The sequence below is a fragment of the Haliaeetus albicilla genome, chromosome 1, assembly GCF_947461875.1.
Source record: "Haliaeetus albicilla chromosome 1, bHalAlb1.1, whole genome shotgun sequence".
Taxonomy (NCBI): Eukaryota; Metazoa; Chordata; class Aves; order Accipitriformes; family Accipitridae; genus Haliaeetus; species Haliaeetus albicilla.
Window position 1 is genome coordinate 72,222,328 of NC_091483.1, and position 21,974 is coordinate 72,244,301.

The 21,974-nt window shown below is 42.0% G+C and overlaps 1 protein-coding gene across 3 annotated transcripts in view; it reads left to right on the forward strand.

Annotated features, from left to right (window-relative positions):
* The first annotated feature begins 2,481 nt into the window (after window positions 1-2,481).
* The window catches only part of KIAA0232 (KIAA0232 ortholog), a 72,347-nt gene continuing 52,854 nt past the window's right edge, over window positions 2,482-21,974 (forward strand). Inside the window, exon 1 of one of the 3 annotated variants that reach the window (XM_069794159.1) lies at window positions 2,482-2,663. The gene's annotated coding sequence lies outside the window, so the exon portion shown is untranslated. Of the gene's footprint in view, window positions 2,664-3,310; window positions 3,328-21,974 lie in introns of those variants that run through there. The other 2 variants (XM_069794141.1, XM_069794150.1) reach the window with 2 other exon arrangements.

Consider the following 21,974-nt stretch of genomic DNA (forward strand, 5'->3'; position numbering starts at 1 on the left):
CCAGCTGTTTCTGAAATGCTTGCCAAACGGAGATCAGAATCAAGTTGGCTGTTGGGAAAATAAAATCCAACAAAAACCAACAAGCAAACAAAAAATTCCACTGTTGGGATTCCTGAGATCTGACCACAAAACCAGAACTGTCAATCTGAAATGTCACACAGCAACTACGTGACTATTCAGAATAATCTATCATTGGCTTGCATGCTCTGACTTGCTCTATTAGAGGAACACTGATGTTCTGAGCATCTGTCCCTTCTACAGAGCTTTCAGAGAAAAAAAATAATTATAGAAAGGGTGAAATAAGGTAAGTGGATTCATATTAGTGATATACCTTACTAACACATTGCAAATATGTTCAGAAGACTGAATGGAGATTGATTAAAATTGGTGCCAACTGTTATTACAGACAAATCCCAGGTGTCCCATATTTTACTATATTTTATTTCTACCTTGAAAAGGGGAATTCAGATTCAGAGCTTGTGAACAAAAGAAGATTTGATTGCAATTGGCGCAAGTCGTATTACAGTGTTGGTGAAATGCTTCTGATAAACCAGTGGAATGACTCAGCAGAAAACGGTCAGCAGGATTTTTCCCCCAAAGCTTTTCAGTTTCAGCTTTTCATAACAAGAAAATAACTTGGAACGGTAATTAAATGGTTCAGAGAATGACGCTGTCCTTCTATCACAGTGTTTAAAGCGCTACTTTCTCTTTAGAGCTTTCCCGTAATACTCCTTCAAGGTTTGGAGAAAGCCGAACTGATGAACTGCACGTTCGTATGACATCAATTACTGCCTCGGCAGCATTTAAGACAATGTCGGTAGCTCGTGTAGCTACATAATCCTGCATATTTAACTTCTGGCTAGCCTAAATCAAATTTATGACTAAATTAGGTGCTAAGGATGTTCAAAAAGGTGAACCCTAGCTAAAAAAAAAAAAAAAAGAGCAATGCTGCTCATGTATCAGGAAATGAGTACATAGGCTGGGAGGCAGTGGTTACTATCTTGGCTTGCATTCATGTTTCTTATGAGACGTATTTTTATATACGAGCTTAACTTGTCAAAAGGCCTAAACAGGACTACACTCAGGGTGGGGGGAGATCATCTTTTAAAAGATGAGCTTGGTTCCAGTGACCAAAGATGATGTTTGCACAAAAGAAACAGTGTTAGCCAACGTAGATGACGTACCACGTTTTGGAACTCTAGGAGCCACACACCTAGCAGTAAATAAAAGGAAGAAAACCCTTAGAATTACGCGCAGACAGAAGACTTACTCTGACATCTTACCTAATCTTGACTTCCCTTAGACCCGTATGTGTTCACGTATTTGAGAAATGAGAGGTGCTACTGTACACCTGAAAAGGGCATTATTACTTTCGCAATTAAGGAGCTTAATTAGTACTTTGGTGTGTCATCTTTGTCATATTTTCAGTCTTACAGCGGCCCATTTTCACCCATCTACTATGCTAAAAATGTTGCTCTTTCATTACTCCACAGTTGTGTAAACAGTTCCGATTAAGCCGGCATTTAAAAAACTGGAATAAAATCTTCCCGGCTCCTGAGGAGCTCGGCTACCAAAACCGACGTTCAATGGCACCAATCTTCCAAAAGACGACTTTCCTCCCAGACAGGCTTTCATCTAGCAGCAAAATAAACTTTATTTGCTAACCTTGCCCTCAAGAGTCGTTACGGATTTCAGAAGGACCTCCCATCACAAACACCGCCACGCTCCATCATTATCCCCCGGTTTCCTCCTTCGCATTCCTGCCCCGGCCCTTGGGTGTTTCCCTCCCCGTCGTCACCCCGCAGCCAGCCCTCCCGAGGGGGCGAGGGTGGCTCCCGCCGGCAGCTCGCCGAGGGAGCCCAGCCCAGCCCAGCCCAGCCCAGCCGAGGGGCCGCCGCCCGCCTCCCCGCCCGGGTGACGGCCACCCCGCGGCAGGAGGGACGCGGACGGCGCCGCTCCGCTCCCCGCGCCTCTCGCCTCCCCTCGCCCGCCGCCCCGCCGCCCCTCGGAGGCGCTCTCCCCGCCGGCCGGCCGGCGACTTTCCAACGCCTCGCCCGCCCCTTTTCTCCTCAGGCGCCCGGCGGACAGCGCGGCGCTCCCCCGGCGGGCGGGGCCGGGCCGAGGCCGTGCAACCAGGGCAAAGAAGATACTTCCCCTTCTCCCCCGCCCTTCCTGCGCGGCCGCCCGCCATGCAGCCGGCTCGCTGGCGCCCGGGCACTGCCGGACGGCGACGGAGGGGCCCGGATCCCCGGCCCGTTCCCCCGTCCCCCGTCCCCACCGCCGGCGCGGCGGAGAGCTCGGCGCCCTCCTCGGCGCCCCGCTGCGCGCGCGCAGGCAGCCCACCGCGGCCCCAGGGGCCCGGCCCGCGCGCCCGGGCGGCGGGATCCGGGCCGCCCTCTGGGCGGAAGGATACGGGGAGGAGCCTGCGGCGCGGTCCGCCGGGGCGCTGAGTCCTGTTGCCGGGTGACGGAGCGGCCGGCCCCCCCTCCCTCCCCGTGGCGCTGGGAGCCGCCGCTGCCGCCGCCGGTTTACGTAACGCCTCCCAGGGCAGGTCCCGGCTCCGTCCCGCCCGCCTCACTCGGGGACGGCAGCAGCGGGACGGAGTCCGCCGCCTCCTCCGGCTGCCAGAGGCCCCGGGGCCCCGCTCTGCGCCGCCACGGCAGGTAAATACCCGCCGCGGGCGCGGGGAGCGGAGGGAGGGGTAGGGCTGGAGGGAGGGAGGGAGGGAGGGCGGCAGCCGCCCTCCCCGTGGCAACGGGAAGACGGAGCCGGGAGGCGGCGGCGGCGAGCGCCCCCCTCTCCCCTCGATCCCCCCCCGCCGCCTCCCCCTTCTTTCCCGCCGCTGCGCTGAGGGACGGGCGGGCTCGGCCCCCGGGGAGCGCCGGGCCGGCGGCTCGGGGCCCGGTGGCTCGGAGGCCCGCGCCGGCCCGCTCTCCCCTCCCCGCTAAGAGCCCGGGAAGAGGAGGAGTTGCGGGGCCGGGCCGGGCCCGGCCGGCGCCGGGAGGACGGTTTCCCGGGACGGCGCGTCCCGCTTCTGGGCTGCGCCTGCCGCAGCGCGGCGGGAGCGTGCCGGGGAGGCCGGGGGCAGGGCCGGGGGGGAGAGGGGAGGAAGCGCGGCGACGGGAGGAGAGGGGCCGGGCAGGGGGTGACAGGGAGCGCGAGGGGCCGGGCGGGGGGGCTGGCTGCAGGCCGGCGGCGAGGCAGGGCTCGGGGGCGGGGCCGGGGGCCCGGCCGGGGTGCCCCGGTCCGAGCGCCTGCCTGGGAGCCGAGCCCTCCCCGGCGCTCCTCCGGCCCGGCCCGGCCCGGCCCCTGGGGTCTCGGCGTCAGGTGAGCCCCTTTGCGCCGGCGGGAGGGAGGGAGGGAGGCGCCGGCCTGGAGCGGGAACCGGGGCTCCGTGACTGCGGGCCGGGTCACGCCCGGGAGGAGAGGAGGAGGGAGAGGAAGGCGGCACCCAGCACCCACCCGTCGTGGGTGCCGGCCTGCGCCCATGTCACCCGCCGCAGCGGGCGGGAAACCGGAGGATGCGGCGTTTCGGGTCGGGGTAGCGAGAGCCCGAGCCGGGCAGCCCCTTCGCTGCCCAGCCTGACGGCGAGGCTGAAGTGACAGGGCTTTCCGCGCCCTCCCCACCGCCGCCCCCCCCGGGTGCTGCCGGGCCCGGCTGGCGTGCGGGTATGGCTCACGCCGTGACCTTTCATCCTGTGCGTAATTGTACAAAGCGCAGGCAGCGGCTGCTGACCCGCCGGTGAGGAGGAGCTGGGAGACGGGTCCAAATGCCTCGCACCGGGGCAGATGGAAACCACCGCTGGCTTGGCTGCGGCGTTACAGGGTTACCCTGGGGGCCGATCTGGTGGGACTGGCTCCCCTCCTGGGGTTTTCCTTCTTTCTTTTTTTTTTTTTTTTTTCTTTCCGACAGCATTGTCCTTTAGGGCCTATTGAAGGCAAAAGGCGGATAGAAAGGCTAGGGCTGCTGCTGTTTCAGGAGGAGGAGGAGCTGGGCTGATGGGAGACTGATGGGAGCCGCATCCTATGGCCGCTCGGAGCTGCGCGCCGCCGGGGCGGGCCCGGCAGGGCCGCAGCCGCTCGTAGGCAACGGGCGGGGTGGGGGGGGGGGGGACGACAAGGTTTGGCGAAGGTTACAGCTGAATGCAGAAGTGACACAAACTGACGCTTCGTTCCAGCAAACTCATTTCCATCTTCTCCTCGTGTCGTCTCGATTAAAAGCCTACGTTTATTAAGTTGCGTTAGGAAACTTTGAGAAAAGCGAAAGTGCGGTGCCTTTTTTTCTGTTTTGTCTTTGTTTTAATTACTCATTGCAGTACCTGATACTGATCTGAAGGGTGAAAATAGTACGATTTGCTTGTCCTTACAAATAAAAGGCATTCCTGTATTCCGATGTTTTCCGTGTATAAGTAATTCGGGTTGTAGTTTACAGGCCTGGGATCAGAGGACACTGTGGTGCAGGTAGTTGATTTTCCTCATACCAACCCTTTTAAGTGTTTAGTTTTTTACCTTTCTGTTGCACACCGTGTATTACTTCTGTGCTCCTGGGATGAGCTGGGAATTGCAGATCAAATTTGGTTTCTAAGCTGTCAAAAGTGAGCTTGTGATGATTCAGTAGATAATTGTGTAAAACAAACTACTTCACTGCAGTGCTTAAAGCCCAAGTATTGCGGGCTTCTCAGAATCCATGGGAGCCTGAAATTGACATTTTTCTTTATTATTTAAGACAAAAATATGCCTTATAAATGACATGGAACTTGATCGTTACTTGACATGTAGCTGTGCAGATTTTATTTTGTACTAATCCTCCATCTGCTGTTTCTTGTCAGTATGGGTATGCTAAAATGGTAGTGTACAACCCCTCCCAATCAATAAAGCATATTGTATAGGTATCAAAATCTTCTGCTTTGATCATTGAGATATAAGAGGGGATGTAGGTAACTTGAATAAAGTGAGTAGTACACTATATGTTTATAATGTTCTTCATTTTCAAAGACTAAGAATTAAAGGGGAAATCCTGATTTGTACACTCCATTGAAAGCGTCAGCAGTTTATATCCCCGCCATATTCTGCTTAGCAGATATTCGCACACGTACAGTCACAGAACTTTATCAGTTCATTTGTCTCATGCACTGTGGGGGTAATGATCCTCTGAGATGACAGATTCTGCAAATTTCGATTGAATCCATGACCCTCTAGCTTTTCTGCTCATCAGCGAGGGAATCGGAAGGAAAGGAAGGGGCAAACAGCTCTATATGTGACTCAAGAGGAAAAATTGGAGGCCTTAAACTTCTCTTGTTAATATGCTGATTTCATAGTCTGCATTCCCCACTGCTTTTGTTGTTGTTGTTGCTATTTGTTAATCTTCCAAGTAAGAGAAATTCCATAGGGGTAAAATGATGTCAGCATTTTCCTTTGCTCATTTGCTGTGCATTCTAGCAGGAACAGGGACGGAGGAAGATCTAGATACTGCTCATAACTTCATTATTTGTCCTTCTTGAGCATCTTGTTTCTAGATGAATAGGGAATGGGTGGCATGGGTGAATTTGCTGTGAAATTTTATTGGGTTTTAGGCGTAGTGCTGTAGAGTCAGAATAGACTTTCTATCTACTTAGAATCCTAGCAAAATTGTATATCAGTTTGCTGCTTCTTTAAGCTTTGCATAAAGCGGTACACAAAATTTGTACTGATGGATGCTGAAAGTAGTGTTAAATACTTCCTTTAAAGCCATCTAGAAGTTAATGTGTTCAATGGAAGAAATTTGAGCTGGTTCTTTTTTTTTAAATTTTTTTTTTTTTTGTAGCTTGTGAGAGTAAAGGACCCTTATTTCTTGTTATTCCATTGCAGCTTGTTTTTCCTTTTATCTTTTCTTAACACATGCGTTTATAGCGTAGGTTTCATACCTGTCTGATAGTCTGATAATGCGAAGCCCATAAATTGTATAATGGTAACAGCAACTGATAGCTAATTACTAAAAGTAATAACTTATTATTATAATAAGATGAGTAACAACGTCTGTTAAAACAGAATGTGATGAAGAGAGCAAGACTCAGAATTCCTGTAGGCTACAAGAGGTAGCAGGAACAATTCTAGTTATCTGCACTGCTGGTGGAGCTTGGAATACAAATGATCTTCTAGAAGCTATTTAATATGCTCTGTTTATTGGGATAGTTTCTTCTGTATAGTGGAACAGAGATTGGAATCCTTCATTGTAGTCCAAGAACAGTGACAGGCCAGTTAGGTAATTTGTAAATGTAATTATAGAAACAAGTTGTTGTGTTGTGTCGTGTCCATTCCCCTAACCCTGCCCCAAGAAATTTTTTCTGAGTGAAGTCAATTTCATGATACAAAATAAAAATGTTCAAATAAATATTTGAATGCTCAGTTGCATTTCAATACACAGACAAAAAGAAAATTGGCTGATAGGAGGGAAAAGTATGTTGTTTTCATAATTTGGAAATAATTTACCAGATTTTTCTAGGCAGAAATACTGGGTAACTGCAGGACTGGCAGAGTGGTTTAGTAGAAAAAGACCTAGATGAGCTAGTTATAATGTTTTTACTAAAAGCATCTTGTGCTACTTTCCTGAAAGTTGGTTGGGTGCATTTGTGATGGATGCTGCGGGACTGAATGTGTATTTTATTGGGCCACGGTGGCGGTTGGTGGGGTGGGAGGAAGGGTTGAGTAGTTTGAACATTCAGTGCAGAGATTATTTTTTCACAGACTTCTTACTAGAAGTTATTTCTCTAGCTTTATTGGAAGCTACTGAATGTTTTTAATTTTTAATCTGCTGTTTCCTTTATATTTCATATGCAAGTGTTTGGATTTACCTGCATAAAACTGTCCATTTATTATTTCTGCATCATCTAGGTTCTGTTCATAACTTGGCTTCTGTATGTCCACTTTGGTATCTGTCTTTCCAAGATGTTTATTTCTAAGGCAGTAGTGTGGAAATTTCAATTATAAAGGATTTAAATTCATTTTTCACTGTTGTGTTATTAAACGTAGTAGACGAATTATATCCTGCTAGGTTTGTGCGTAGTCTGTGCTCAGGCTTGCTATACCAATTTTAACTTTTAATATAAATTGGGGAATGTTTAAATTTCTCTTTTTTACTGTGTTGAGGAAGAAGTTGCAAATATTCAGTCCATGCTAATTTTACTTTTGTCTGTAACTTTCTAGGCCTTATTCTAGAAAGGATTGCATCTGAAAATTTATACTCTGTGCAAAAAACTTGTTAATAAATAAAAATGAATTGTAACAGGGATGAAATCTGGATAGTTTTGTGTTCTTTTTGTAGCTTTTAAAAGTCTTTCCCTGATTACTGTTAAATTTATGTAAGGAACAAGGTCTGCTGGATGGAACGCTGGACTAGGATTGAAGAGACCTGCAGTTTTCTATCAGCTGTGTCACTGACTGAATTCAAGCAAATTGTTTCATCTTAATGTGCCTGTGTTTAAGATGCTGTGTGGAAAGGAGGAGCTGTTTTGCCTTTTGTGTGTTATTAAATAGTGTGAGTGTGGGTTTTTTGTTGTTTTTATGGTTTGGTTAAATGAACTAGCTTGGTTATAGAATTCTGAAGGGAGCCATAGTTGCATTGCAGATGAGGTTTTGCACATATAGACTGCAGAAGAAAGTACAGAGAGAGATAAGAGGTACAAGACTAGGGGAAGCTGAAGACCAGAGAAAATAAAGCAACTTTTCATACGATTGTGTAGTTTTAACATCAGAACACCAGAGTTGAGTTGCAAGATACGTATACTCTGCAAGGTTATTCCAGGTAGTGTTAGCTTAGTCAGGACTTAGATTGAGATCATAATCTTCAACAGTAAAGTGGGAAAACGTGCTAAAACATACACAGAGTGATTAAGGAAATTATTTTGGTCATTTAGTATGTGTCATATGTGCTTGTTAAGAAAATAAAGTGTTTTATTAGCCTAAAGAAAAAAGGCTGCTTGAAGCATCACTAATGAAGAAATCAGTAATGCGTATTGCTGCCATTGGATGAGTAATTAATTCTCACTAAATCCTTGTGACACTGTAATCTGTTATTACAAACTTGAAACAAATTTGAAGACTGTGGCTGAGTGGGAGTGCAACATTAAAACACTGCATTGAATTTAGGACACTGGAGTGTCTTTAAAGAAACAGAGCCATCTTCCAGTGATTTGTCTGACTGATAACTTAGCTTATGAAACTTCAGGAAAAGCTTTTACTGTTTCATGATATTTTAATTCTGCTGGCTGAAGATTTTGAGCTAATGACTGTTACTAATTAGCTAAAGGTTGCTGTTGAGTTAATTCCTATTCTCCTGGTTCTGTCTTCTGGGGTAGAAGTTCACTCTGCTGCTTGTTTGACTATTGCACTTAACAGTGAAACTGAATTACCTATAGCAATTTTTGTTTTATTGAAGTTTTTATAGCTGCTTTGCTGGGAAGTCATGTTGAATTGTGTGGGGTGACATAAGAGTTTTAAAATGTTTCTGTAAGTCCAGATATTAGTTTAATTTTCATATTTATGTAGATCGCTTTTTCAGCAGCTTCTCTGAACAGGATATCTTATCAGCTTGAGAGAAACCTCAGACTTCCAGTTTTTAGTAACTTTGTTCTTGAGTTGTGAAAGAAATGCCTTGGTTAACAGTATAGTAACTTCCTTGAAGAGAAGTAATATAATGCTGACCTGCTGGTTTTGTAAGAGGTTTTCTGGTGGTGATAGTTAAATATTTTGTATTTTATGTAAAATAAGATTGCCGGTTGTCATTTGAACTAGCAAACAGCAAAGTTATTATTTTAAGAGCAATATTAACCTGTCCTACCTGTTCAGTCTGTAAACTTTTTTTTTTTAAATAAGCAATAGCATTTTTCAGCAACATACTTAATCATAAAAGTGGAGATGTGATGAGGCAACAAATATCACCACTGTTTTTATGGAAAAAGAGAAGAAAAAGTTGTTTTCCTGGCGGTCTTACAACATAAACTGAACAAACAATGCCTAAGCAAATGCACTCAAATGCTAAAATATGTATTCCTTCATGTGAATTGTTATTCAGTTCAAAATTGCAGAGTCTCCTACTTCTGATCTCAATTTCATAAATATATAGAATTTCATTTACTCACATTTTGGATTAAAAATTAGAGGTGGTAGCAGTGCAGGAGAAGAGCGTTTGAAACAATTTCCTTTGTCAGTCTGCCATATTTTCTCTGCTGCAAAGTCAGTACCTTCTCTGCTGGCTAAGTCATAGAGCTTGCAAATTCAACTTGTCATAACTCCTTGCCATTACTGAGCTTCTTGTGGCTGACACATACTATACATTTTTACACAGTTCTTACTGAAATCATTGTCTATATGTGACTTCCAACTGAATTTATGCTAACATCTTTTTTTTTTTATGAAAAGAGCTGTTGAAAAGACTATATGTTTAGGCAATAGTTATATTTGTTTTCAAACCCTTCATGAGGCTATTTTAAGGTTTTCCAAAAAGGTAGTCATTAACTCCTTGAATCGCAGACCAAGTATAGAAAACTTCAATAGTAAGCATTCAGAGAAGACTTTCATAGAAATTAAAGAAGTTAATAAAGCAAAGTAAAATATATAGTATGGTCATTAACTGGTTAGATGTTTATATACAGCTGGATTATTAACTTTGGAAGTATAAATAGCTGGAGAAATACCATAGCCTTTAAATGGGCAGTGGTTATTTGATCTTTGGAAGTCATAATTCATTCTCCTTTTCCCTCCCCAGCTGAAAGATGCAACGTATGTCTAAGAAAAAATTGTATATTAATTGAAATAAATCCTATATGGTTGCACTAGAAGAGTGGCCACTGGGCTACTTGGTGCCACAGTAGCGTTCCAGCTCATGTGAAGAGCACTGAATATTTTATCAGAGTGGCCCCACTGGTGGCCTGGGGGATGGGATGACTCCTTCTGGTGGCTGCCTGTGCATCGGAGGAGGCTGGCAACACCTCTTGGGGCACACTGGTGTCTGTGTCTATGCACTGAGAGGTTCTGAAACTGGAGGCAAGTCTGTTTTAATGGATGCACATTGCTCAGGCCTCCAAGCCATTACCATCGCGCTTGGGAAGGGAGTTCAAACACAGGTAAATAGCTGTTAGTAACAGGTAGTTTGAACTGCTCTAAAAGTCAGGTAAATAGAAGACATCAGGAGGGCAGGAAGGAGAGTGATCAAAGTAGTGGAGAGCATGTATCTGATCCCGTTACCTGACTGCATCCTCTGTTGCGTTACATTCTAGGTGATGGAAAGGCTAGTAAATACAGTGAGACACAAGTAGTAGAAAGCTTACAGATATTACATGCCAAAAATCCTGAGGATAAATGTCTCGGTGAGCTTAAAATGTGTGCATCCTTTGTGATCTTAGTTATATTTGGTTTTGGTTTTTATTAACTTCGTTTACGTTTCCTTAAGTCTGAGAAAGAGTTATTGAAGTATGATGATGGTAATCAACGATGTGTGGTCTGCTGCTTGTGTACATAGTAAAAGATACAGCTTTTGATAAATAGTGTCCCTGTGAAGATTCTCATGGGACTGAACAAGAAAGACTACCTGTCTCCTCCTTGAAGTTACCGCTAGACAAGTATTTCTCCTCAAGACCTCTCAGGCCCAGTAGCAGTCCATCCAGGCAATCCCAATGTGTAATAGACTTGAGGTAAACAGGGGAGGGTGAGATGTTTGTCACTGACTTTGCTCTGGTATGCTGATAAGATCTGCAATTTTAAATTGAAAAACTTAAATCATACCAATGTCTTCAATGGTAAAAAGAAACGTAACAGAACAGTCTGAAACCTGATGTCGGTCATACTGAAATTACACCGATGGTTGAGGAGTGCTGTAAAGTAGGAGCTGAGGCAACGTCTACCTTTTTGAGGTGTACACATGCCGCCTTCTGGATTAGCACCCACACTTACTCTTGGGTTCTCCACACTTCAGTGACCCATAATATTCTAGGCTAGTTACAGCGCAACACCTGCCTCTCTGTGACCAAACTTGAAGCAACCAGTAATTTCTTTGTCATCTCCAGGCTACTGTTGTGGTGGGGTTCTGTTTGTTTTGAGGCTGAATCTGCTGAATTATGTGAACATGGGATACAGTTGCAAGGGTCAGTAGGGAATTTCTGTAAAAATGTTGGAAGTACATATCATACCTTCTGAAATACCTGTACTGGCTTCCACGCTTCATGTTCCAAAGAATAATGGTGGTCTGGAAGACTTGTATCTGAATTAGCTAAAATGTAGTTTCTGAACTCTGCCTTCCTAATGTTTTCTTGTTATACTTAACTGGATCTAACAGTGGGTTGCTTCTGAAAGGGACAACCCCACTTCCTCTCGTATGCCAGATGTAGAAATATTGTGGCAAGGGAGTGAGTTGATAGCTTATTTGTATTTTTTTGAAGACTGGCCCACAAAAATGATTTTTTTTGCATTTGGAACAGGCTGATCCAGTTCATCCCTGCAACCACACAGTGGACAGGTTAAGTACAAGGATAAAAGGTTGAGAATGCTAGGAAGGGACAATGGGAGAAACAGTAGAACATCCTCTCTTGGTAGCAATATGCAGTTGCGGTGCAGTTTGTGTTATGCTGACTAGCCTTTGAGTCAGCCACACAGGTTCCTCTGTCAAGATGCTGCTGCTGGTGTCGTTCTCTTGAAAGTTAGGTACTGCTGGTATAAAAAACATCACTTCTGTTTTTTGCAAACTGGCACTTGTGCTGGCAATACCAGCAATTCAAATTTTGTCATTAACATGCAGCATTTTTTTAAGTTCATTTTTAACGTGAAAAATATTTACTTAATCCTTGTCATTAGATGCCTATTTGTATTTTTAAACTTACTAAAAATTATCATTTTGAAGTTACGTGATATGTGTACTTTTTTTTTTTTTTCAGATAGGATTTAAAAAAAAAATGTAGTCTTGTTTAAACAAAGGAGTAAAATTTAGTTCAAACACCAATTTTAAGCAAGCTTGAAATTTAGCTCAAAATCCAGTCTGGACAGTAAACTGGAAAAAAAAAATCTCTCATGGCAGTTTATGTTCATCATTTTTTAAGAATAGAATAGAATTATTAGGACTGTACTGGTGGCTGGATAACCTTGTTTGGACGAATTCATACTAAAATAAGGTAAATGTTGCCATTGTTAATGGCAGATGGGCATTTGAAATTAGTGAAGCAGTGTTTTACTCCTTTAGATTCAGACAGTCTATAAATACCTTTCGATTTATTAAATCTGATCAATGTTTGAAGGCGTTTTTAAGAGTTGTAAGCCCTTCTTAAAATTAATACTAAAATTTTTTGAGACATAGTGCTTTGGGTTGGAGGGGTGCAGGTTACAGATGTGCTGTACTTAGACTTACCTGGTACAACTGCACAACAAACTGTGGTACCAGAAGTTATTTTATTTGTCAGGTTTTATTTTGTCAGAAATGTTCTGGGCTCCCTCATGTTTATTGAAATGGAAGTGGTGGCTATGTGCTGCATAATGAAGTGCTTGCTTTTGATTTTTTTAATGCATCTTTAATATTGAATCTTGACCTCATGAAACAGTTTCCTGAGTGATGCTATGAAATAACAATACTTCTGTCTTGAAGGTAAAATTTGCTTCCTAAATTATCAAGACAGCTATTGGACCATGATACGCAAAACTTGCCAACTGTTAGGGCTTATTAATTAAATTAAGTCATATTACATGTAGTGAAGAACCACTTCCTAGGTCTCCACTATGCAGAGATGCTTCTTTACAAGTCTGCTAAATGTAATAGGAACCCTTTCAAAAGAGTCTGTTTATGAAGCCACTTTCAGACCTTCTTACAATTCTATAAAGCGATGACGTTTTGGTATGTGGTGGACATAGTATGCTGTGAGTGTTCTTCACAATGTTTGTAGGTTTTGCTGCTAGGTCATGCTTTTTCCTCTTTCCATCTTGCCTTTTTTTCCTAACTTACAAATTGTACTTTTTCCAGCTTATATTACATGTTTGTTTTGAGGAAGTGGAGAATATTCAGATTACGGAGAATTTGCGGTCTTGGATATGCAGTTGAACCCCTAGTGCAGGTGCCTCACCTGCTAATTCTGCAGTCCATTAACAATTGTTTCCCATAGCTCAGTTTTTGCTCTGTGACAGGATTGATATACTGATATCTTGTAACAAAGTTCATATATGTTAATAATTTGCAGCCCTGTGAGTGGATCAGCTAATTGAACTCCTCCAGCTACTGTTTTTTGAATTGTTCTTGTATTATGGTGAACATTAATGTTTTATAAGAACAGCTGTACTGGTTCAGACAAAGGCTTTCTCAAATCTGGTACTTGTCTGCAACAGCATCTGTAAGTGAGCTGTTAGGGATGAAAAAGAACAGGGAGAGTATATGTGATACCTCTCCTGAATACTCCCTCAGCCTCACACCATTTTCAGTCTAGGGGATTTCCTCAGCCTGATGTGGTTTGTCTAGTTGGAAACTCTCAAGGGATCTCTCTTGTTCAATTTCCTTTGAAGCCCATCTAATTTTTTTTTGTGTGTGTCCTCAGTGTCTTCTGGCAAGGAATTTCTAGTAGCTGTTTTGTGAAGTTTTGTACATAGCTCTTACTAACTCGTTGGTACTTTCTATTAAAAAAAAGACATTGACCAGTCAATCTCTATCCATGGAGAGGTATGTTGTCTTTGATATTACAGGACCAGGGTTGCACATTATGTACAATATGCGTGCAAAACATTAATTCAGTGGCACAAGTATGACTTTAGTTTTGTTCTGTGATTTGCTCTTTTGACTGCTGCTGGGTTTGAGCTTACAGTTTCATGAAATATCTAACATACTACTTAGGAAATAGATCCTGGGATTAATAGTCAGCTCACAACTTGTTGTTCTATGTATTAATAGCGTGAGGTTATTACTCCTGCTATGTCTCATTTCAAGTTTACCTATGCTGAATTTTGTTTGCCTTTTGGTTGCCCAGTCCAGTTTCATAAAGTCCTTCTGCATTTTTTCAGTTACGTTTTGTTCACTATCCCTGATAGCTTGCTGTTGTTTGGTAGCTTCTCAGCTGTCACCCATCTCATCTTCCAGGTCACTTACAAATTTGTTAAGCAATGCAGGTCCCAGTGCAGAATCCTACAGAGCTGCACTGGTAACTCCCCTGGTGTCATCTTGGTTACATCTCTGTTCATCTTCTTTGCTAACCTAAGTAAATGAGGCTTATATGGTAGCTCTTGAATCCTTTGAGTAATTCCATTAAGCTTTTATACAGGATTAGCAGCTTCAGATTTTCATTTGGATAAGTGTTATGAAAATAAGCTTGCAGATTTAGAAGAAAAAAAATCCTGCAGTAGCACCCACACACTGGTTTCTGCGTCCTCTGTGGGTTCTCTGACTTGACTTGAGTTACACTAGAACCATAGCATAAGCCCAGCCTCGTTAGGCATCAGTCAACCATAAAACATATATCCATTACAAATGAGATCATATCACTCTTGCACTTCCCAATAATACTTCTTAAAAAAGGAAATTCTATGTATATCTAAAAGTTAATTCACAGAGCTGCTTTTATGCTTCCAACCATTTTTAGTGTTCCTTGCGTTGATTCCAGCCAGGTGTTTTAATCTGTGTTTCTCATGGCATGGCAATGCTTCTGAAGCTTTGTGTCAGAAATTGTCTGAACTGAGGTAGAGGGAGAGGTTTGTTTATACCATAGGCATTATAAATTTTTTTGTTTTACAATAGTGTTTCAGTGCGTTGGTCATGAATCAAGTCCCTGCTTTGCTGTTTATTGTACAATAACATCAAACATCACCAACACATAAAAAAGCTGTCCTTGCTCTGAAGACTATACAGCCAAGTTTTGTAGATTATCGAGGAATGTGATTAAAAAATAACAACTTCTTTTACTTCTGAATTCACATGTCTTTTAAATGCCATGTGAAATTTATTAAGGACACAGTTTCCATTGTTTGCTAGATTTTAAATAGGCTTTGTTTCTGGGCTTTGACAGTGCCCTCCCCAGTGTGTGGTCGTTTGGTTTGTATGTTAAGGATTTGTTTAGATTTTTCACTGAAAGAAACAAAAGAAATGATGGTAAAATTGCTTATTCCTCCATAATATATAAGAACAGTTTGGGGCTTCTGGTGCCATCATATGATGTGACCATGCTTTTGATTATCAGTTTTCTAGAGGGGACTGAAATTTACTGAAGCAAGTATGTGATTTTAGTATGTTATTGACCAAACTTGATAAAATTTTCACTTTGATTTATAGTAATTAGGGTTTGCATTGTTTTTGGTACATGTAGTTGCCAGGGAGAGGAAGGATTGTTTGCTTTTGATACAACCATTCTGGGGAAAAATTACTACTACTAAAAAAACTTTGTCCTGGTTAAAAAATGTGGACACTTACATCCACATTAAAAAAAAAAAAAAAGTAAGAAAGAATTCTATAATCTTTTTTTTCTTGATGCCTTGAAAAATTGTCATACATTGACAAAGACCACAGCGAGGAAAAAAACTTCTGAAAATGAGAGCTGTTAATTGTAAACTTTGTAATGTACTGGCATATTTCAAAGAATAATAGAGGAAACTTTGTATAAAACAGCAGCTATGACTTAACTATTGTGTGAGAATGTGTTCGGTCTAATTGTTAACATATAGCAGTAGGCAGAATGAAGCACTGAAAACACAGATTTTATCCCTTTTGGGAATGGAAAGAAGGAAAAAGGTAGCATCTGTAGCTTTATCCAAGAGATTGATTCCTCTGTAGTAAATGTATCAGAATGTGTAAGGAGTAACTTTTAGGCTTGAGAGACTTTATTTGTAGAATATACAAATAAATAACATTTTAGTTTTCAACTTCCTTCAATATGTAGATCCTGTAATCTTTTTCCATTGAGAGTGTAGACCCCAGTGTAGTGAATTTAAGCCTGCAGACAATTTGCTTCCTTTTTAAGTTACCTTTTTATGATCTCCAAGAAATGGTTTGTGGACCTTTAGTTTACCTGAAAGGACACTAGTAAGCGGTATGGTTTTTACTCTCCTATTCTAATATTTTCTGTTGCACCTACTATCAACTCTTAAAGTATCTTTAAGAAAGCTTGAAAGCTTGTTAAAGGGTTAAGCCTACTTATTTTTTTCATTTCTGAACAAACATTTTTTTGTAACCTTACTGTGTAGATACGTAATTTTCAGAGGCCTCTTGGTGCTGATAAAATACAGGTGAGGCTACCTTAGATTAATTCAGTGGATTTTGTGGTTTGGCTTTGGTCACTGTGTTCTAAGATTAGAAACAGTTGGAAAAAAAGGCCTTACTTAAAAGTAAGCTAAGTAAGCTATCAAGCTCCTTAAAATAACTTTTTTTTTTTTTTTTTATAAAAGGGAATTATGGAGAAAAAAAGCTGTTGAAGACATGGAAATGGCTTGCCTGGCATGAGCTTTTAGCCAATTTACTCTTTTGGTTGATAGTCTGATATGAACAGTTGCATATGCTAGCATTTTCTTGGTGGGCTTGTATCAAACTTCATTGAAGAGTGATTTAATTACACTGTTCTTTTACTGCAAGCTTTGGTAATCTTAGTGTAATTTTATACTATCATGCTGTATTCCTGTAGACATAACTATCACAAGAAGGTGTTTGTGTGGCTCTCATTATACTGTAGTACCAAGGCACTTTTTATTATTTTATGTATTTGTTGTGACAATAACTGTATTCAGGGTCACTTACAGGGAAGCCTAGGATTATTTAGTTTTCAGAAAAGATTATTTACCATGAAAGAACAACTCTATTCTAGGGAATGGCCCTGGAGTGTTCTAGCTTCAGTGTCTGTACCGTTGATCCTCCTTCCTGCTTCTTGCTATCGATTACTTAAAGTTGTTGCTTTTCCATAACTAGATCTCAGGAGACTAAAAGTCTTCTGCTGTCTATTTTAGGTCAAAAGAATGTTTAGTAACTATCACACTGAGTAGAATTTTGAGAAAGAGTATGTTGTAAAGTCTGAGTGTTTACACAATTACCTATTCTCATTCCTTTACAAGACACTTCATAAGTTGGCTCTTGTGCCTCTAGTTGTTAAGCTGTTGACAACTTACCTAACAGTGACCTTATTAAGGTCATTGATTAATGTTACAAAAACTGAAGGTTACTTAAAAGGAAAAATTCTGCTAGGAAGTGGAGTAAGTAGAAATTCTTTTGAAAGAATTTCGTCATCTATTTTTTTACTTTAGGATTTGTAAGTAATCAGTAGTTTTTACAAACTATTGAGAGAGATGTGTAAATTTTTACTTGGTAATTCTTATTATAGGGCATGTCCCTCCATCGTATTTTATAGCTGTAAATGGAAAATTCTTTCCAACTTGGTAGTTCAAATAACTAGCCTTGCACTAATTACTTAGGTTGTATTGTAGTCTTCCTGTTCAGATTAGCCATGGTCATTGTGAGCATGGAGAAAGTTATTTTTAACAAGACAGTACATTGTGAAAAAGATTTAAAAGGGGTGATAACTTAGAAAATGTTGTCTCTAAAATGGAGCTTCACATCTGTTAGCAGAAATGCTCATTCTCTGCGTGACTTGTATTAATTTGATATGGAAAGCCTCTCTAGTACTGGGATGGGAAAATACTCAGTTTGCATGAAACTTTGTTAGTTCTAAAACATAATGGAAATACATTTAAGACTGTGTAAAACAAAGTACTTGAGACAATTTTAAAATGAGAACTCTCAAATATTATTTCAGAATTTTGTTCAGTTTCCAGTTTTTGTCATGTATATATTTTGAAACTTAAAATAATGTTAAAATATGTAATTGAATATGATACTTAAAAAAGATGGACTATAATATTTGAACATCAAAGAAATTTTGTTGTTGTCGTTTCTTAAATCCCGTGATAACCTGTCTCTTTTTTTTGCTGTGTCCCCCCCCCCCCCCCCCGCTAAAAAAAGAAGACATGCTTTAACTGGTCAGCCAAAGTCAATCAGATTTTGTTAGCCTGGATCTCAACAACTGAATTTCTCAAATGCCTCATGAAAATAAGTGTTAAGATAGGCCGCATTATCATTATCACCTCATTCAGGGAAAAGCTGTAGCATAAACTCAGTATTTACTAGGTGCTAAGGATCTAAACCATGTGTCTAAGTAAGTTTTGCTTGAAGTGACTCAGTATCCAGAAGCCCTTTGCTTTTCTATATTGTAGAATCAGAATGGTTTGGGTTAGAAGAAACCTTTAAAGATCATCTAGTCCAACCTACGCCTACTGTGGGCAGGGACATCTTTCACTAGGTCAGGTTGCTCAAAGCCCTGCCCAGCCTTACCTTGAACACTTCAAATAGGTCATCCACAACTTCTCTGGATAAGCTGTTCCAGTGTCTCACCACCCTCATTGTAAAAAATGTCTTCTTTATGTCCAATCTAAATCTATCCTCTTTTGGTTTAAAACTGTTGCCCCATGTCCTGTCATGACCGGCCCTCGTAAAAAGTCTGTCCCCATCTTTCTTATAAGCCCCCTTTAAGTACTGAAATGGCTGCAATGTCTTCCCAGAGCCTTCTCTTCTCCAGGCTGAACAGTGCCAGCTCTCTCAACCTTTTTTCATAGGAGAGGTATTCCATCTATCTGATCATTTTTGTGGTCCTCCACTGAATCTGCTCTAACAGGTCTGTGTCTTTCTTGTACTGGGGACCCCAGAGCTGGATGCAGTACTCCAGGTAGGATTTCAGAAGAGTGGAGTAGAGGGGGTGAATCTCCTCCCTTGACCTGCTGTCCACACTTCTTTGGATGCAGCCCAGGATACAACTGGCTTTCTGGGCTGCAAACTCCGGCTTATGTCCAGTTTTTCATCTACGAGTATCCCCAAGTCCTTCTTTGCAGAGCTGCTCTCCATCCCTTCATCCCCCAGCCTGTATTGATACTGAGGATTGCCCCGACCAATGTGCAGGACCTTGCACTTGGCCTTGTTGAACTTAATGAGGTTCACATGGGCACTCTTCTCAAGCCTATCAAGGTCCCTCTGGATGGCATCCCTTCCCTCAAGCCAATCAATTGCACCACTCAGCTTGGTGTCACCTGTGAACCTGCTGAGGGTGCACTCAAGCCCACTATCTATTTAATTGATGGAAGATATTAAGTAGTATTGGTCCCAATATGGACCTTAGATGGACACCATTCATTACTGGTTTCCACTTGGACATTGAGCCATTAACTGTAACTCTTTGGACACAGCCATCCAGCCAATTCCTTATCCATCTAATAGTGCATCCATCAAATCCAATTTAGCAGCAAGGATGTTGTGTGGGACCATGTCAAAGGCCTTAGAGAAGTCTAGGTAGGTGACATCTATAGGTCTTCTGTTGTCCACTGATGCAGTCACTTCTGATTGAAGTAACTCAATTTCCAGAAGCCCATTGCTTTGCTATATTGGGTACTCCAATGTCGGGAGAGGTTTCGATATGATCCCAAGAGTGAGATTAAGATACAAACGAGGTCAAATGCCGTATAGTCAAAATAGCCTTTATTATCAGAAGTATCAAAAGTGGAAAATGGTGGCGATAGGATAGAATGGAAGAAAAGGTAGAAATCAAGCAAGGAGTCGGGATAGGATTGCTAGGATAGTCACCACCACGGATCCAGCAGCGTCCCGTTGGTCCTCAGGCAAGCAGTCGGTGGTGGGAGTTGCAAGGAGAGTCACCACCACGCATCCAGCGGCGTCCCGTTGGTCCTCAGTCTTCAGTCCTTTGGTGGTGAAGAAGGCTGCCCACAGCTTGTCTCTGTGGGTCTTTATAGGGCATATTTCAATGATGTCATGCTCTGCAGGTTTTGTTTATCACACGACCTTTGCGTGATCAACACCAGATCAGCTCCAGCCCGTTTCCTCCCCTGGATGTCTCAATGGCCTGGTAATCGTCCTTATGGACAGAGGAGTGTCTTGCTTAAACAGACCATCTTAGAGACAAAGGACTCGAGATAAGCAGTTCACAGTTCCTTGAGATGATGGTCCAGTCCCTCACACCTAACAATCTTTGAGGCAAATGGTTCAGGATAACAATTCAGTCTCTTACAGGTACTAAAAACCTTCAATGAAAAATGTGATCACCTTAACCAAGCTCTCTCCATTCTGCCCCTCTTGACTGTTTTTGGTGGTATCTTTGCAAACCAGAGACTACTTGGAACGTGTGTTTGTGGTCCCTCTCCATTCTCTGTACACTTTATAAAAGAAAAGATTATGGGTAGGTGGGAGACCTGCTGAGTTAGAATAAATGAATTTCTCATTTGGTCAATTTCTCACTTTTTTTTTTCCCCTGACTTTCCTCACTGTCCACCTTTTCGTAATTCCCCTTTCCAGTGGAACTTTGTCAACTCTGTCAAAAAGTTGTTGATTTCCTGACTATTCAGGTAGTTCTGCTCCATGTCTCAAAAAAGACAAATCATGAGTGTCTGTTTTCCCCAATCTTTGAAACATGGGGCTTGGGGGGCTGACTGGGATTGTGGCATTGACTTCGCAAGAGTGTTCATCACATGCTGTGATGTGGAGTACCAACAGGAGAAGGACAAAATAGACTTTTGAGTGGAATGTTGTTCTTCAACAATTAAGAGAATATGGAATGCTTAAGAGTTTGGACTTGTGGCTCTTGATTTGGAGTATCTTGGTCACAATATTAGACTTTTCTCATACTTTGTGTTCTCTTAATTACGTGATGAAGCAGTAACCTCCAGGCCCTTTGCAGGATGTTTCTACCTACTGTTATTTGTGCTTACTTCTGAGATTCTGACTAATACAAACATGTTACTGACAAAGATTGAATACTCTTGCATTACTTACTTTCTCAAAATGAACATTGTCATCAGAGAAATAAGGTGGCTTTAGTGTAGTGTGGGGTTTTGTCAGCTTTGTAGGAACTGATTATAATGAGTTTGTTTTTGATGATGTCACAGCTGACTCAGTAAAGATCTGGAATATACAGTTGTACCTGGGTGGTGATGCAAAGAAAGCTCCTAAAAACTATGGTCATTTGTTGTGTGGGCATAGGTATCAACTGTAAGGTCACCTTTCAATTTTGTTTGGCCACAAAACACATGCTGCCCACAGTATACAGTTTAGATATATTAGGTGATGTCTGTTTTGAGTGTATTGGTCATCTTGCAGTGGGGTTGACACAAAACAGTAGATTTTGCTTAGATCCTTTAGTCTTTGTTTCCTTTCAGTGAAGGGATATTTTCTGCTAGGATTTGAGCTTTGTTTTCTCTGCTGAGAAGCTGGAGAGGAGAGAGAAGGCCTACACAAATGCCAGATTGGCATGTGGTTGATTGGCAGACCAGTCAAAAATGCCTTTTTATTGACTGGCTGCTTCTGGGTTAGAGGGCAGAATGCCTACGTGTGTGGTGCTTGCACCTTCTGCCCCTTACTTATTGAGATTGATTTGGGATTATGGGTGGTATAAGTCTTAGGATGGTTTGTCTCTTTTAGGATATGGTATAGAGTGTAAGCTCTCAGGTAAGACTGGTGTATGCTTTCTGTAAAGAGGGCTAAATGTTAATTCTGGCACTGATAAGTTATGTTCTGCTAAATTTTTTTAAGTTATTCCAGAGATTTATGTTTTTATGAGGACAGATTTTGGATGATAAAATGCTTTGCTGTCCTGAGGCAAGACAAATATTGAAACTAAAAAAAGCACTCAAAACCCAAGCTTGAAGATAGCAACTATTTAGTAGTAGGATTTTTGAAACTCCTGGCCAGATGAATTTAATAAATTCAATGTTTTATAAACAAGACACTTTTTTCTATCCCAGAAACAGAAATCACTGTAGAACAGTAGGATTATATTGTCTTCTAGTGATGCAAAATATACAGTCAGTCTTTATGCAAACTAACATAGATTGGGCGTTTTTTTGTTTTTATCAAAGTGGGTTTTTTTCAGCTGATAGTGAAAGTAATAAAGTCTCAACTTGCTCATAAAGCTAGGTCAAACATACATTTCAGTCAATGGATCAGT